This window comes from Lactuca virosa, chromosome 8 (assembly GCF_052849685.1).
Source record: "Lactuca virosa cultivar CGN04683 chromosome 8, Lactuca_virosa_CGN04683_v6, whole genome shotgun sequence".
Classification (NCBI taxonomy): Eukaryota; Viridiplantae; Streptophyta; class Magnoliopsida; order Asterales; family Asteraceae; genus Lactuca; species Lactuca virosa.
Window position 1 is genome coordinate 170,164,640 of NC_136433.1, and position 19,325 is coordinate 170,183,964.

Genomic DNA, 19,325 nt, shown 5'->3' on the forward strand with positions numbered 1-19,325 from the left:
TAAACACATGTTAGCCATATCTCGGACAAATATAGTTGATCATGTTATATTGGCCCCACATATGACTACATAACTGCCCAGGTTTAACTGTAGTGTCCAACTTGTCCTAGATACTTTTATGTAGTTCCTACTATGTTATAGCTTCTTGTACGTATGTATACTTGTATAATTCTTGTAAAAATACTTATATATTTTAAAGTATACTTTTATCTTCAGAGCACTTTGGCCCCTTTAGTGTTTATACTTGTATACCATGTAAGGTTCGGTATACTTAGTTCACTATAAACAAGAGCTCTGATACCAATCTGTCACACCCCCAAACCGGAACGGCAGAAACGTTCGGGGGTGGATGACGTCATATGTCGTATCACAACAATTGCATCATAGTAATCAAAGTGAACACAACCATTACATCGAATAAGTAAAACATTTACATCGATTTGATTCATGTTTTTATACATCAAAAGTATAACAAAAGTAAAAGACGTGACTCTATACGCTCCGTCTTCTCAAAACTTCAGGAGGTACCCGTCTACTGATTTCTTGAGAATAGAAGCAGTTTTGAAAGAGTATCAGCATAAAGCTGGTGAGTTCATAAGCAATGTTTTTGTAATGAAACCCTGTTGATGAATCTGTGAAAATGTTCGTATGTTTCCAAGAAAATCCAATATTTTCTTTAGTAAAATCATGATAACACCAGTTCCTTCTATGACCATTTAGTTCATACTGGCCATGTATAAACCAATATCGAACAAACAGTTGCTTATGTGGATCTGACCTAAGCCCACAACCAAACAAGGAACAGGAAATGAGGCGAAAACCACACATTCCACAGTCTATCGAATATTCTTCATACATAACCCTGATGCATAAACTAAGGAATTATAGAATTAACTATGAATATTTGTACTGTATCCTGTTGTAGTGTAGGAAAAACGTTACGTTGTATGCTTGGTTACTACCAGATGTATTGCATAGTGTGTTCTATATGAAAACTTTTGTGTAGAATGTTCTGTATGAAAGACCTGGCTACCACCAGTATGTATAGTAGTTGTGTTACTTAGAGTAAAACCATGTATTTGAATTCCTTGGAATCCTCCAGTTGTAATATATGTTAGTTCTATTAATTGAAAATAAAACTAAATGAAGGAACGAATCCGGTAAACAACTGGTTAGTTTATACTATTGTGAGTTCGTATAACCATGCTTGATAGGACCTAGTGACCTTTACGACGTTCTTCAAGTGTCCTATAAATGACATTTGTCACCCCAGGCATGCCTGCCTAACTGTAGCTAGCAGTTTAGATGTGGGATTGTCAGTCCTGAATAGATCTATTCACAAATCTCATGCTCTCCCTCCAGGAGACTTTGGTTATACTATGATAGGATTTAACCTGTACCCCGAAGGGTACAATTGAAGTGTTGTCTCACAATCCTGTATTAACTAGTTTACGTGTAGTTCTGTATTGATCTATTGTATTTAAACCCGTGCGTATACTGTATAAGGTAATAATCATATTTAAATAATTATTAAATGTTGTACTCTTACAGTAATGTATATCATAAACTAAATCTGTCAAAGTTTATGTGCTTTACTATGTAACACTCTGAATTTGTAAAACTGTGTATTGAAAACCCAAACTATACCTATTATAGTTTGCGTGTATGATGTGTACTTGGTTTACGTATTGATCTGAAAACTATGCAATTATGGCTGTATGTTGAAAACTTCCCTTATGCTCAGCATGTTACAAAAGGGATTAAAATATCTAAATATTTTATAAAACATGGAAATCTTTTAGTTGTACCAATTGCATAAGTTTTAAACTTGTTGAAATTCCTTGTATAAGTTCATAAGATTATTTGTGTTTGGCTTGTATTCCCCCCTGAAAACATTAAAATAGTAAAAGCATAGGGGTATGAACTCACCTGATTGTGAGTAATCGGGAAGATAAGATAGATATAGGATGCTTGAATTCACAAATGAAGTTCCGAAGCACAGTTGGATCCTATAAGGCATATATTCACATATTTGTGTATTCAATTAGTGGTTATAACTACTAACAAGTGTAGGAAACCACCTAAGATTGTAGGAAACGCCCTAAATGAAGTGTTAGGCTTAGAAATGGAAGATTGGAAGGGGTTTACGGCCACCCAAGCATGGGTTTGCGGCCGTATAGAGTTCATGGCCTCATGAGGTGTTCACATCCCTTATGAATCTATGAAGGGTTCACGGCCCTTATAAAGGGTTCACGGCCGTGATCCCTTCAAGCTCATGAAGATGATGATGAAACTTGACAAATCAAGGCTAGGATTTAGTAGTCTTTCAAGTATGACAAGATTAAGGATGAAACACTTACGTTTTTTAGGCCTTAGAGTGTTCACGGTTGAAGAGTTTTGAGAGAGAATGGATGTGTTCACGGCTGGGAGGAGGAGAAATGAGAAGAAAATGAGGTCACTCAAATATATAGGAGGTGGTTCACAGCTGTGAACCTAGTTTGCGGTCGTGAACACCTTGTGAGTGATTTTCTGGTTCAAATTTATCCTCCCGATCTCAAGTTAACTATCCCTAGCATCCATTCATAGATTACACCAGGCTCATAAACTCTCAAACAGACTCTTAACAATGCTAAAAGATAGCAGAAACTCGTCTGACTTTGATCGAAATGAATGGCTGTACAAGATAGAAATTTCGGGTTGTCACAATCGAGTTGAGGGGAACATACTTTTGAGGGGGGGAGAGAGAAAGAATGACTGTTGATGTTGAGGGGGAGCATCAAAATAATAATTCAATTGATGAGGGGGGGCAAGTTGGAAATAATTCAAATATTTCGAATGATCAAACGAATGTTTTTCATGATATTAATGATAATTTTTCGAATGCAGGTAAAGGATCTGAAAGTGAAGAATTGTTCGAAGATGCACCGTTGGACTTTGATCCTTCATATCCTCCAATGGATAGATGGATTAAAAGTCATCCTAATGAACAAGTTTTAGGCGGTCCACATGAAGGAGTGCTAACAAGAGCTCAATTACGTGCAAAGAATGAGGTACTTAATGTAAATCAAGAATTTTGCATGTTCAATGTTTTCATTTTGAAAATTGAACCAAAAACAGTCAAGATTGCTATGGAAGATCCTGATTGGATTGTGTCTATGCAATCTGAATTGGCTGAATTTGAATGAAATAAAGTTTAGCGTCTCGTTCCGAAACCAAAATATGTATCAGTATTAGGATTAAAATGGCTCTTTAAAAATAAAATTGATAAAGAAGGCAATGTTGTTCGAAATAAAGCTAGGCTTGTAGTTAAAGGTTATTCGCAACAAGAAGGTATAAACTATGAGGAAACGTCCGCCCCAGTCGCAAGACTCGGGGCAGTTCAAATATTTTTGGCCTATGCAGCACACAAAGATTTTGGTGTTTATCAAATGGATATCAAATGTGCTTTTCTCAATGGAGAACTTGAAGAGACGGTATATGTTGAACAAACTCCAGGTTTTGTTAACGAAAAATTTCCTGATCATTGTTATATCTTAGACAAAGTTTTTTATGGGTTAAAGCAAGCACCAAGAGCCTGGTATGCAACTCTTACCAATTTCTTAAAGCAATCAAAATTTAAACAAGGATCAGTTGATCCCACTCTCTTTCGAAAGAAAGTTGGTGATCATCTCATGCTTGTTCAAATCTATTTCGATGATATTATTTTTGGCTCTACTGACCCTGTTTTGTCAAAAGAATTCGAAAATTTGATGAAAAGCCAGTTTGAGATGAGTATGATGGGCAAGATAAACTAATTTCTGGGATTGAACATCCGTCAAAGCAGAGAAGGCATATTTATCAATCAAGAGAAGTATACATGAAATCTGCTTGAAAATTTTGTAATGACAAATTGCACGAAGTTGAGAGTACCAATGGCTGTTGGAACAAGAGTAAATCCTTCGTTAGATAAACCAGCTGTTGATATTACATTGTACCGAAGAATGATAGGTTCGTTACTTTATCTCATAGTAAGTCGACCTGATATCATGTTTTCTGTGTGCAATTGTGCCAGGTACCAATCAAATCCCATGGATCCACATCTCACTACAGTCAAAAATATATTTCATTATCTCAAAGGAACAACTTCGTTAGGATTGTGGTATCCTTCGAAAACACGCTTCTTCATACAAGCATTTTCAGATGCTGACTTAGGAGGATGCAATCTTGATCAAAAGAGCACAATTGGAGGATATCAACTACTAGATGGGAAGTTAGTAAGCTGGCAATCGAAAAAGAAAACATGTGTTTCGATTACCACAGCAGAAGCAGAGTATGTTGTTGCTGCAGCTTGCACTTCACAAATCATTTGGATACAAAGTCAACTGCGTGATTATGCAATCAACATGAAGAAAATTCTGTTGTATTGTGATTCACAAAGTGCCATTAGAATCTTCCATAACCCTATGCAACATTCCAAAACTAAACACATTGCTCTTCATTATCATTTTATAAAAGATCATGTTGAAGATGGGAACATAGAAGTTCACTTTGTAAAGACCACTGATCAGCTTGTTGATATCTTTACAAAACCTTTCGACGAAAAATCGTTTGTAACAATTCTAAATTGATTTGGAATGATGAATGCAAATTCAGTTCCTGGGCTACCTTCGTTAGAATGACAAGGCAAAAGTGTCGAAAAGTTGTCGATTCGGCGGTTACTGTTCATGATTCAGAGGTTACTGTTCATATTCAACGCTTCGACATGCTTCGTTTTCGAAAATTATGTTCAAATGGTTTGACAAAAATCTTCGTTAGTTTAGTCATATCTTAAATTTTCGTTAGTGATGATTTTCAGTTCCAATATCAAAAATCCAAAAAGATTTTTCGTTACTTTTGTATTTTCTTTACTAAACAAAAACACCAGAAATATTTTCACTTTTGTCTTTAGTTATTAAAAATTCGAAAATACCCAAAAGATTTTTTGTTAGTTTTTTTCTTTTCATTCAAAAATTCAAAAATTCAAAAATCCAAAAATATTTTCTTTGTCTTGTTTTTGTTTTTATTTTTGTGTGTAGGTATTCATGAAGATTTTTGATGGTTCATGCTTGCTGCTTAAGGGAAAGGTAAACTTTCGAAATTATGTCCTAGTTAGGATGTCCCTAGAAGCATGCTGCAGCATGTCAACCCAAGCCTCCAAGACTCAATGGGTTACGAAGCCTTAATGAATTTCTCATTCTGAGGATTCTTCCCAATTAGACTATATTCTCATTAGTTACTGAGATACCTTACTCTTCTCATATGAGTTAAGAGTTTACTGCTTTGTCTAAAAGTAGCAGAGGTACTTATGTTTCTTAAACCAAATATTTTTCATCCTAAAGTTCTTTCACAATCACACACAATGACATATGTCTAAGAGATTTTTGGTATACACCAATCATGATCTAGACATATCAAATCTATGTGTTTATGATCTAACATGATGAGACCATGATGAAAGTGAAACCCAAACATTCAAAACTTAAGGAATTGACGGGGGAACTTTGTTCCTGATATTAACAAAACTTTTGTTTCAGTACCCATTTTTGATACTCAAAATCATATTCTTTCTTTCATAGTAATCTTGATCAAATGTTCGAAACCCACGACGTTTGTTACCCAACAAGATTTAGGAATATTTTGGTTTGAAGAATATAATTTATGTTTGAGTGTCATTCTTATCCTTTGTTACTTAATATATTTTCAAAACCTACTTGTCACTGACTACACTAGGCAAACATGTAATTTCATTTACAACTTGTCACTCTTATGTTTAGATGCGCTTTGTAACGAAATCATAAACCACCTTCGAAACTTGATAAAATAAACCATTCGTTACTTCTCAACAAGTATTCGATTGTACTTCATGGGAAACCAAACAAGCTACAAATTATCTCTCTTGATAATTCACGAAGTGATCTTTTCCCGGGATCTAACTGCCTTTATGTCGAAATTTTGATTTTCGACATCACAAATCCATATTTTTTTTTATCTTTGATACTTATCTTTTTCTTGGCACACATGCACTCACAAAATCCTTGAGGTTCTGAGTATTACCAACTCAGGCTGATGATTTCGAAAGTCTGGCACATGACTTCGCTTTTAAACCCAAAAGTCAAAGAGCCTAACCTCCATACTGAAGGTTAATGAAGGTTCTTATCCACTGGGTGTTTTCGAAGCGACGTGTGATGTGATGTTTGGTGTTCTAACCTGGGTTTCAAGGATAAAGTGATCATCTATTGTACACGCATGCCTACTTTTCTGGTAACTGGTGCAGTTTTCAAGGAGACACATCAGCCACATTTAATTCAGAAACCGCTGCAAATTCAAAATTCCAATAAACTATAAAAAGGAATTTAGGGGATCAATTCCAATTTTACGTATACTTTAAATTCACAGGATATTTGTTCCTTTATTCTCTCTGATTTCTTCAAGAACTTCCAAACCCTAACAATGGCGGCCAATCAATCCCAAACCACTTAAGATATTATTTCTAATCCAATCATGAAGATACAAACCACCAACTATCAAGTTCTTGGTGATGTTGATGCTTATACAGAGGAGTTACGAATGCTAATTATTGCTCTTCAACATTTAGTATTATCAACTGCCATGTTCCGTTCATTTTCTGTTCCTCTTACCTGGTTGTCACTTGCTGGTTCAACTGCAACTTACAGCAAAACGATGCAAATTGTTACTTTCCAACTGACGAATGACAAGAAATTCAGGTTATCCAAGAAACTTTTTTCCCAAATACTGAATATTCCTAATGCTGAACCTTTTTACAAGGTTACCAATGCCTAAATAATTCACATGTTTAATGACATGGGTCATCAACCTGTTATGGCCAAGCTAAGTGATTTCAAGAAGTCTGGTTTACCATGTATTTGGAACTTTATGTTTGGAATATATCCTCGTTGTTTAACCGGAAGAACAGTTGGGCTAGACAAAGGTTGTTTGGAGGTGTATGATGGGTTTTGAGAGCATTCTAACACTCCTATGGTGTACATGCAACCCTAGAAACCTTGGATCTATGTTTGACTATGATACATGCAAATAATTATTTTTCCAAGGTTCTTATCCTATCTAGCATGGCATGGGGAACTTGAATCAAATAAAGCTAGTAGAATTACTTACCTTGTAGTTGTAGTTGATTGCTTGGACTTTTAGAGCCTAGCACCAATAGTGTGGATGCCTCAAATGGAAATCACAAATCACCACAAACTTGGAACTTTGAGAGAATAGTAATCACCTTCTTGAAATCGGCCCTCTTACTTTACTCACCACAACTCATCTTATTTCAAGAACCAAAGCCTCCTTTATATAGTGTGGTGGATTAGGGTTACATCCATGTAAACCCTAATACCCATGTCTTTTCATTTCCATGAGATCCATGGGTTAAAGCTCCATGGAGTATCCATGGACTTTCCATGCAAGCCTAGCCCATTCCAAATAAGCATTAGCCCACACTATATAAATACAAGAGCCCATATTTAATTAGTCATACTTTTGATCTCTAAATTAATTCTAAATTAATTATAGATCAATACTAATTAAATAATATGATTTATATTAATATATTAGGACTTATAATATATTAATAAATCATAACTTATACCATTCTCAAACGATTATCCATAATTTTTCGGGTGAAGTGCAACCCAAATGGACCATGCCAGGTCGGGTCAAGTACATACCAAATATAGTTATGGACTTAGACAGTATATCCGACAGTCTCCCACTTGGAGAAGTCTAATAACTATAGTTGCAAGTATGACTTCAGGAACCGATCAGCAATCGTAGCTCTTTAAACTCTGTTGAACTATGAAGCGCCATTTTAGATAAGTGATCATATAATCCTCTGTTCTAGATATCAGCCGGACAAATACATGGAACATGGTCTTGCTTATTGTCCAGCATTTGTTTCCCGATTTCCGATTTGTTTGACATAGAACTTAACTGAACACATCAATTCAGTTATGACCGGGCCCGGTACATAGGTCAAAACAAAATCATCGAGGGGCCCAGATATCGCTTCTAATCCTAGAAGGAACAGATAAACTTCGACTCATATGTTTGCTCTACTACTTGTTGAACTACACACAAAGGCATGGTTTATAACATCGAGTTACCAATGCGTTTTCGTGCAATCAATGCATAACCAACTCATAGGCAACAAATCATATATCTAGGTTTGAAGACTTATATGATATTACCGTCTCACGATCACTCGAGATAAATTCCATGAAGTGATACAAGTGAGCGTGGGTTGAATCCAATACTCAGAACTTATGAGCACTCATGAGTGTTGTAGCCCCGCTTTGTCTAACATCTTAGACCTCTACAAGCCAACCCATGACAGTCTTGATTCATATCTACTTCCAACATATGACCGACTGTGGAGAGTTTGAATAATATGATATAAACCATAACATAATTATTCTGGAAGTCAAAACATGCAAAAAGAAATAATAGTAAACGATTGACAAGAGATAGCAACACTTTACTCATAAATAACAGCTTTTATTTATCATCAAATGTCAATTACATTTTACAAATTTCAAGATTATCTAACTACTAAAACTAATATCATCCTTCAGCCCTATGCTCCGAGCATGCTGGAGATGCTTAGCCCGAGTCAGTCCCTTCGTGAGGGGATCTGCTGGGTTCTCATCCGATGATACCCTCTTTGCCACGAGGATTCCTTCTTCTATTCGATGTCTGATGAAGTGATATATTCTGTCAATGTGTCTGGATCTCCCATGATCTCTTGGTTCCTTGGCTAAGGCAACCGCACTATTGCTGTCACAGAAAATCTCCATTGGCTCCTTTATAGCTGGTACAACTCCAAGGTCTCCGATGAAGTTCTTTAGCCATATAGCCTCCTTTGCTGCCTCCCTTGCTGCTATATACTCTGATTCACAAGTGGAATCAGCCACTGTCTCCTGCTTGGAACTTTTCCAAGTAATTGCCCCTCCGTTTAGAGTAAAGACCCAACCCGACTGAGAGCGGAAATTATCTCTGTTAGTCTGAAAGCTAGCATCACTGTACCCTACAACTCTCAAGTCCTCACTGCCACCGAGGGTAAGGACCCAGTCCTTAGTCCTCCGTAGGTACTTGAGGATATTCTTTACCGCAGTCTAGTGTGCCTTGCCAGGGTTCCCCTCATAGCATACAGGATCGATCCTACAGCTGAAGCATAAGGTATTCGACTCATTTCTGCTATCTCAGCCTCAGTACTAGGGCTTTGTGTCTTACTCAATCTGGCGTTACTCTGGATGGGTAACTCTCCTTTCTTGGAGTTATGCATGTTGAACCTTTTCAACACTTTGTCCACATAGGTGCTTTGACTAAGTCCAATTAGTCTTTTACTCCTGTTTCTCAAAATCCTTATCCCTAGGATATAGGCAGCTTCTCCAAGGTCCTTCATAGCGAAACACTTCCCAAGCCAGGACTTTACTTCCTGCAGGGTTAGGATGTCATTTCCTATGAGTAGTATGTCATCCACATACAGTACCAAAAAGCTGACTATACTCCCACTAGCCTTGATATAGACACAAGATTCATCTTCACTCCTTGAAAAGCCAAATTCTTTGATTTTCTCATCAAAGCAAAGATTCCATCTATGAGGTGCCTGTTTTAATCCATAAATGGATTTCTCGAGCTTACACACTCTACTGGGGTACTCTGTACTGACAAAACCCTCTGGCTAAACCATGTAAACATCTTCAACCAACTTTCCATTAAGGAAAGCGGTTTTGACATCCATTTGCCATATTTCATAATCATGAAATGCAGCAATGGCTAACAGAACCCTAATAGACTTAATCTTGGCCACTGGTGAAAAGGTCTCATCATAATCAACTCCCGGAGTTTGAGAATAACCCTTTGCAACCAGTCGTGCCTTATAAGTGTGTACATTACCATCCATGTCGGTCTTCTTCATGAAGATCCATTTGCACCCAACTATCTTACGATCAGGTACATTGTCAACCAAGTTCCAAACTTGATTGTCATACATGGACTGTATCTCGCTATCCATCGCCTCTTTCCATTTAGCAGCCTCAGGGCCTGCCATGGCTTCCGTGTAGTTGTTAGGCTCATCCAGATTTACCAGTGTGTTATCACTGATAAGTGTCTCACCTTCTGCAGTAATATGAAAACCATAATAATGCTCAGGTGCATTCCTAACTCTGGTGGAATGCCTCAGAGGTATAGATTCTTCAGTCGGCTCAACAGGAGTTTCCTCGTCAGGTTGAGGGCTAGGGTTTGAGGTTCCTTCACCACTTGACTCTTGAATTTCCTCAAGGTCAATTTGCCTCCCACTGTCTCCTTGGCTCATGAATTCTCTCTCTCGAAAGAATCCTCTTCTTGCTACAAAGACCACATTATCACTGGGTCTGTAGAAGATGTAACCAAAGGATTTCTGTGGGTAGCCGATGAAAATACACCTTTCGCTTCGGGGTTTGAGCTTATCGTGAGTCTCGCGACTCACGAAAGCCTCGCAACCCCAAATCTTGATGTGGTCTAGATTGGGAACTTTTCCAGTCCACAACTCATGAGGTGTTTTTAGCAACCTTCTTTGTAGGGACTAGATTAAGGATATGGGCGGCAGTCTCTAAGGCATACCCCCAAAATGAGATTGGTAGCGAAGCTCGACTCATCATGGAACGAACCATGTCCAACAAGGTCCGATTGCGCCTCTCAGCTACACCATTCAACTGTGGTGTCCTAGGAGGTGTCAATTGTGAGACAATCCCACATTCCTTAAGATGGTCAAGGAACTCAGTACTAAGATACTCACCACCACGATCGGATTGAAGCATCTTAATGTTCCTGCCCAACTGATTCTCCACTTCTTGCTTAAACTCTTTCAATTTCTCAAAGGTTTCTGACTTATGCTTGATTAGGTAGACATATCCATATCTACTAAAATTATCAGTAAAAGTCACATAGAACCGATTAGCATCTCTTGTGGCGGTTCTGAAGGGTCCACACACATTCGTGTGTATGAGGTCCAACAAACCTTCACCCCTAGCACAAGTGCCAGTAAAAGGTGACTTTGTCATTTTACCAAGCAAACATTATTCACAACTATCATCTGACTTTTGGTCAAATGACTCCAAGACTCCATCCTTTTGGAGTCGGCCTATGCGTTTCTTGCTTACATGTCCAAGACGACAATGCCATAAGGATGCTTTATCTAAGCTAGTGGAAGAGTTAATACACAATACATTATTTCCTAGATTATCTACAACAGATACAGTTTCATACACGCCATCACAAGGTAATGCTTTAAAATAAAGAACATTATTAAAGAAAGCATCAATACTACCATTATTATTATCAAAATAAAACGTAAAACCTTGTTTATACAATGCATGAAAGGAAATAACATTTCTTGCCATTTCTGGCGAATAATAACATTTATTCAAATCTAATGTAAACCCACTATTTAGCACTAAGGAATAAACTCCTATCTTGGTGACAGGTGAAGCTTTCCTGTTTCCCATGATCAAGTTTATCTTTCCCTGCTCCACATTCTCACTTCTTTTTAGTCCCTGCAAATCACAACATATGTGAATACCACAACCTGTATCAAGGACCCAAGACTTAGAATGATGTGAGTTATTAGACAATATAGTGTATATACCTGCATGGTTGGGTTTTGCTTTCCCATCCTTCAAATCTTTGCTGGTACTTTGGGCAGTTTCGCTTCCAGTGCGACTTTTCATGGCAATAGAAGCATTCAGCCTCATTAGGGTTAGCAGAAGGAGTGACAAAACCTTTCTTGGTTTTGCTTGAAGAGGAGCCTTCAAGGGTCTTACCCTTGGTACCCTTAGAAGGGTTCTTTCTCTTCTTCCCTTTGCCATGCCCGATTGCCAAGACATTGGCCGCAGTTGGAGTAGGAGTAGGAGTAGTAACAGCCGACTTACCCTTTAGACCACTTTCGGCGGTCTTCAAGAGTCCTTGAAGTTTGCTGAGGGTGACTTCTTCCTTGTTCATGTGATATGTCATGCGCAATTGATCATAACACGATGGCAAGGAGTGCAAAATGATGTCTATTGCTAACTCCTCAGGGAAGTTCACATTCAGCTTCAGTAAACGGTCCACATACCTTTGCATTTTCTGCATGTGGCCCGTGATGGGTTCACCATCCTTCATTCGGGTTGTTATCATGGAGGAGATTATTTCATATCGCTCTTGACGAGCACTTTGATGGTAGCGGTCCATCAAGTCCTGGTGCGTCTCAAAAGGATAATAGTCCTCATAGGACTTTTGGAGCTCGGCTGTCATGGTGGCCATCATGATGCATGTCACTTTTGTAGCATCTCTTTCATGTACCTCATATTCAGCAAGCTCTTCAGGAGTAGCAGTTGGCTCGGGTACCTTCAGCTCCTTGTCGAGAACATATTCTTTGTTCTCATACCGAGTGACCATCCTGATGTTTCTGATCCAATCTGTAAAGTTGGACCCATCAAAGATGACTCTCCCACAAAGATTCATGAGAGAGAAGGAGCTAGTAGTGTTTGAGCCAGAAGCATTGTTATTGGAAGACAGCTGAAAAGAAGAGGGAATAGATTAGATTAGATATAGAGATAGTCCTTAAGAAAACACCCAAATGTAATATTAAGGCTAGGACCCAACACAATATTTTATAACTTAGAAGAGGGATGCCGTAATCTAAGCTATAAGATATTTGAAGGTAGGTGAATGACGATTCACCAATTTCCACCATGAAAAACGAAATATTTAATTAGGTTTTAATTGGTTTAGAAACTCCTAGATTCTTTGAGATTCATTGAACTTTCTTCAATGGCATGTTTCAATCTCGAGTGTGCCCTTCAAGTTTTGTGACTGGGATGTCGAGGATCACAAAACAAGGTGTGAAGTAACCATGCAAATTACTTGGTACCCTTAATGTATTACCCCTCAATCGATGTGCCGGTTAACCACACACGCTCCATCGATACTATGATAAACATTAACTCACCCTTTACCTACCTTGTTAAGTTCAAGTTAGTGTGCCGGTTAACCACACACGCTCCACTAACGACTTAAACAAAGTGTAAAGTGTAATTTCATGGATTAACACCTTATTCACATTTTCCTAAAATAACTAAGATTGGGAATTCAATAAAGTTTAGTTACTTTAGTATTATCATTATACTTTTAATGAGAATTTATAAGTCCTTGTCCTACCCGTTCGGCTAACGACCCTCCACCGATCAAGGAAGTGGTGGGTGAGAGTGGACACCCATTAAGTTGCCATTTTATAGGCAACAACCTTATACCCCCCTTATAGACCGGCTTCGTGAATGAGGCGTACTAGCGGTAAGACGACTTGATCTTATACATATATACCTTGTAGTTGTAGTTGATTGCTTGGAGTTTTAGAGCCTAGCACCAATAGTGTGGATGCCTCAAATGGAAATCACAAATCACCACAAACTTGGAACTTTGAGAGAATAGTAATCACCTTCTTGAAATCGGCCCTCTTACTTTACTCACCACAACTCATCTTATTTCAAGAACCAAAGCCTCCTTTATATAGTGTGGTGGATTAGGGTTACATCCATGTAAAACCTAATACCCATGTCTTTTCATTTCCATGAGATCCATGGGTTAAAGCTCCATGGAGTATCCATGGACTTTCCATGCAAGCCTAGCCCATTCCAAATAAGCATTAGCCCACACTATATAAATACAAGAGCCCATATTTAATTAGTCATACTTTTGATCTCTAAATTAATTCTAAATTAATTATAGATCAATACTAATTAAATAATATGATTTTATATTAATATATTAGGACTTATAATATATTAATAAATCATAAATTATACTATTCTCAAACGATTATCCATAAATTGTTCGGGTGAAGTGCAACCCAAATGGACCATGCCAGGTCGGGTCAAGTACATACCAAATATAGTTATGGACTTAGACACTATATCCAACAGTGTATGTAATGGTTGTTGGAATCTACAACGATTTACAGGTGGACTACGCAACTCAGTTATGGAAGGAATTTCTCAAAAGTATTGAGAACATGAATGTAGTTGATGGGATTTCGTGTGCTCGATACTGGAGCTTGATCTTGGAGTTTGTTTACACAAAGGAAGGGATTCAGGTTTCTGACACTGATGAATTGGCTGAGTTTGCAACTTATCATTATCCAAAGATAGTGCACTACTAGAAAAACAGCCTTTTACGACGTGCATTGCGTGTCGTAAAACGGTCAGACGACGCGCAAATGTGTGTCAAGGAAGGCCCTGTCATAACGAGAGACGACACGCTTTTGCGTGTCGTCTATTTACAACGCGCATTTACGACGCAAATTTACGAAACACATTTACGACGCTCATTTACGACACGCAATGCGTATCAAGGAAGTCATTGTCATCAAGGAAGACGACACGCATTTGCGTGTCGTAACCTTACGACGCACGTTTAGGACACGCATTGCGTATCAATAAAGCCCCTGTCATAAATAAAGATGACACGCATTTGCGTGTCATAAACTTCAGTAACCATTTACGATATGCATTTACGATGTGTCTTTACAATACTAATTTACGCATAATACAAAAATATGTAAACAAATATATACCAAAACAATCAATTTCATCCGATAACATCATGTCAAAAAGTTGTAATACATTGATATTAAGGGCATCTAATTGTACATTGTTATTAAGAGGTTTTCCCTAACTATATAACCTAATACTACATTGCTATTAAGGGACATCCTCTGCAATGTAATGCTACAAACTAAAAAGATATACACAGAGATGATAAACATCAAATTCCAACTAAGTAGAGTTGCATCTTGCCTTTCATAATTCTTTAAGACTAATGAACCCCTGCTCCGATAATTCTTATGATCTGATCAAATAAAAGTCAAAAAATTAATATGCTAATATAATTATTAGAAGAATCAAAGATGGAATGTTAATTGTAAAAGTCGAAATTACCCTTTTCTCCATCCAAAGAATGTGGGACCGCACTTGAGATATGATATTTGATCGATGTGGTGTTCCGGGTTCCATTAAAATCTGCTCTGCATTGAAAATATTTGCAAAAGTGTGTATCGATAGCAGATAACTTTGTAATATTCAACCATTAAATGTAACAAAGTTAATGTTTTTTACTATACTATGTAGCTCGTGATATAAACAAGTAAAGAATGCTACAAAACATAGAAGAAATGTCGTCAGATTGTTAGAAGTTAGAAGTTATTCAAGTGGATAAAATTTACCAAAACATCTTCTGTAAGGTCCCACAGCTAGCATACAATGGTAATTCTATCCTCTAATGATGGTATTTCCTCAATGGTAATTGTCTGCAGGGTAATATTAAGAGAAAAGTTGACTTGAGTGGAATGAATTTTTTTAGATAATGGCAAAAAACAAACCAAACCTACCCATATTTAGGGACAGGCCCTTCACCCAATGGTTGCCTTCGACCAAGAGGAGGGTGATAGAATGATCCAACAATGAGTGATACAATTAACCTACATAAATGCCAGATGCTGACCAGATTGATAAGTGTTATTGCATTAAAAACTTTGAAAAAAATGATTTTGTAAAAGTAAAATTCCTGAATTGCAACAAGTCCAAATAATAAGAAATGAACGTAAGATGCTATAAAAGATTGACCTGTGTCTGAAGACAAGTAGTGGTGGTTGCTGAAGTGAAGTGACTCTGTGAAGAATCATCTTGTGATGGCAACTTGTGTAAACATGTAGTCCTGTTAAAAACATAAACGACATAATCTAAATTTAAAAAAATTCCAAGTCAAAAATATAAAGTATATTTGCATGTTGAATAAATGTAAAAGTAGGTTGTTATTTCCTGTAATATAACAAACCTGAGATATGAAATCATTCCCACTACCAAATCGAGAAAATCCAGCTTGCGAATTTTGATTTAAAAATTTCCAGGAAAACCACCTTGGGTGGCTAGCGTCACATACTCAAAACTATATCCACCTTGAGAAGCCTGAATATTATTTTTTACATAAAAAAATAATAATAATAATTAATTAATCATCAAATATGTGAAAAATGTTAAAGAGTAATGAATCATGACACTTACCTGGGTAGAAATATCAGCAACACTATACGCCACATGTGATACTTGGCTTTTAAAATCACCCCCCAAGAAATCCTGTTTTCATTTTTTTTAATATTTATAATTTTATATTTAATTTTTATAAACTTGAATGATTAATTAGCTGAGACATCCCCCCAACAGAAAACCCATCACGATATGTCTGGCTTTGCCCCTAAGTCATCTACCAAATGCACCAAATTTTCAGTATATATATATATATATATATATATATATATATATATATATATATATATATATATATATATATATATATATATATATATATAATTCTAAAGAAACAAAGGGAAAAATGGTAAAAAGGACACTGACATTAGAAACATATCAGGCCGAGATAACAGACCACCAGGCGATGGTTGACTATTTGGATTTTCCATTGAAGGAAAGTTAAAAGCAGACCCTATTGCTTGCTGTGAGCCTGAGCCTGAGCCTGAGCTTTGATGCTAATGTGGCAGATGACCACCTCCACCTCCACCTCCACCGCCAGTGAAACCCCAATTCCCTGGCGGTGGGACATGAGAAACTCCGCCAATGAGTCCATGAATTACACTGCATGTTGGTATGGCGTAAGGCTGGGGACCACCATAAGGCGGCATGGGCAAAACACGTGGAACAGGATAATGCAGATCGGGTTTATGAGCACCATTTGGAACCCCAGGCGGCATGTATGAACCTGTAATCACAAATATAACAACGTAATTTACTCTTTGAACTTAATATAAGAAATTTGAGTAAAAATATAACTTTTATTGGAATATCATTATTTATGATTTATGGCCTCTAAAATGACCATCGTTTCTTCAATCAACATTGGAATTTGTTGAGGCAACATAACCAAAGCTATCAGTAAGTACAATGGGCCCACCACCAAAGAAAAACCTCCATTCATTGTATACCTCAATCAAATGAAAATTAACTAGTAAATAATTTTTTTAATGTACAAAAAAAAGCAATGAATTATGAATATATTATCATTACTTTTCTTGGTTTTTGAAATTGAACCATACTTTGCTTCAATTTGTTAAGAGGTCCTTCCACCAAGCACTCATGCTCCGGGTCTCAACATAAATAAAATGATTTGTATTGGGGGAAGGGTATTATTGTCTTTTCATAGATGGTATAGGGTATGACCTTATAGTGCGTGAGTAAGCCATTCCATACTTGCAACTTGAGTATACATGGCAATATAATGTAATCTTTTTCTCTCCCTTGGAATGAATCCACACTTGCAACCTGAGTATACAAGATGTAGCTCATAAATTATATGAATTTATGAAAAAATGAGAAAAGAAAAATGTGAAATTACATCAATGTCCTTGTAAAGTTGTTGCCTAAGTGCACCGTTTCTTGACATGTAATTAACAATATTTGCATGCTGGCCTTCATATGGTGTTATAACCCTATCTGCATAATATTTAAATTAATTATAGCCTATCAATGCCATTTTTTTTATAAAAATACTGAAATATATATATATATATATATATATATATATACCTGACTTGGAACTACACCACTTTTTAAAAAATTAGTCACTATTTTTTCAACATTTGCAGCCTCTGTTCTATTAAGATAGGATGTCCCACTAGCACTTATTTCTTATTGTCCCATATACAATATAAATTAAATTAGTGAACTTAATAAATAAAAGAACATTATGACCATTTTGCCCTTGTCACGCATACCTGGACATAAAAAAGCATTGGGCGATTTGGGACAGGCCATGTAAAATCAATGCCTGTTGGTTGCCTTTCATTTATACCTTATAATTTATATACTCGATAATAAACAAAACAAAACATTGTTACCTTTAAACCAATGGCACTTACTTGTTAAGACCATTATCCCAACGAATCGTGAGATTGTCTTTACTTTGAGATTCTTTCATCATCTGTCAAACAATATATCCAACAATTTAAAACTAAATAAAGGTTACATTGCATCAAGAAGAATAGAAATACTTCTTACTTTATCATAGTCAGCTTCAAGCTTGATAAATGGGGAAAACAGATTGTGATACTGCAATTAGAAACATGAGCAAACATGCAACATTAAAGTGTGATGACTGAATTGGAAAAATACATGAAGATGGTGAATACTTAAAAATGTTTTTAGAACCTGATAAGCATCTTCATACTTTACGGCTACAGGCTGAGGTTTATTATCTACACCAGGTATCTCAAGATCTTCTAAACTTGCATCAGGATTTGTCTTCCAAAGTTCTTCCACGTACTTTGTTAATTTGCTGAGCACAGATCTATCTTGCCCGTAGCTGCTCTGTTTCAGATGGAACCTTAACTGAGTGCTCTACTACCATTTCAACCACCTAAGAACTTTGTTGCTGCTGATTTTACACCGCTACTGATGCATATACTTGAAGATGAAGATGACAGATCATGCACATGTTTATCCTTTAGATGAGCCAGAGTCACCTGGCAATCATGTCATGATTTGGAAGTCAGATTATGATTATGACATTAAAACTTAAGAGTAAGTTTTGTTTAAGGTTTGATTCTCCTAAGTCAAACCGAAACCCTTGTTACTTTTCTTTATGAATGGAGATCTATTATCTAACCAAGTAGATATTAGTGATCTTCACATCTTTACTAAATAGCATGCATAAACAATCCAATAGCTTATCAATTTTATGCTCTTACCAAAATGCCCAATGATTGAATTAAATACAGGCCAATTGAAACAAAATTATAAACATGAGAAATTTCTCAGAATTAGGGTGGATCAAGAATCGAAAATATTCCCTGAGTTACAGAATTGCCATGGGTGTAGTGAAGGAGACTGGCGGGATGACTTTTCTCGTACTTAAGCTTATACCTTCCTTCCAGAGTTTTCAAATACGTCTTCAAACCCAGTACTTGTTGTCCACTGCCGACAATGTTCTTGTTGCCTGTTGTTGACGACAAAGACATCATTGAATTAGGGTTTGATGCACTGATCATCGCCACGATCGGATGAATAACTAGTGCTATGCACAGTGAAATTTGTACAGAAAAAGCAAAAAGAAATTGGATCAGAGAACATTGATAAAAGCATTTATAAAAATAAATTGCTTCAAAAGAAATTGTGTTCGTGATAGAGAAAAGAAATGAGGATTTGGAATAACAGACGACTAGGGAAGGAACGATGTGAATGCGTAAAAGGAAAAACTTAGGGTTC

At 36.8% G+C, this 19,325-nt stretch overlaps 1 pseudogene; it reads right to left on the minus strand.

The window, feature by feature from the left end:
- Positions 1–15,662: 15,662 nt before the first annotated feature.
- On the minus strand, positions 15,663–19,108 carry LOC145131055 (regulator of nonsense transcripts 1 homolog; annotated as a pseudogene).
- Positions 19,109–19,325: the final 217 nt, after the last annotated feature.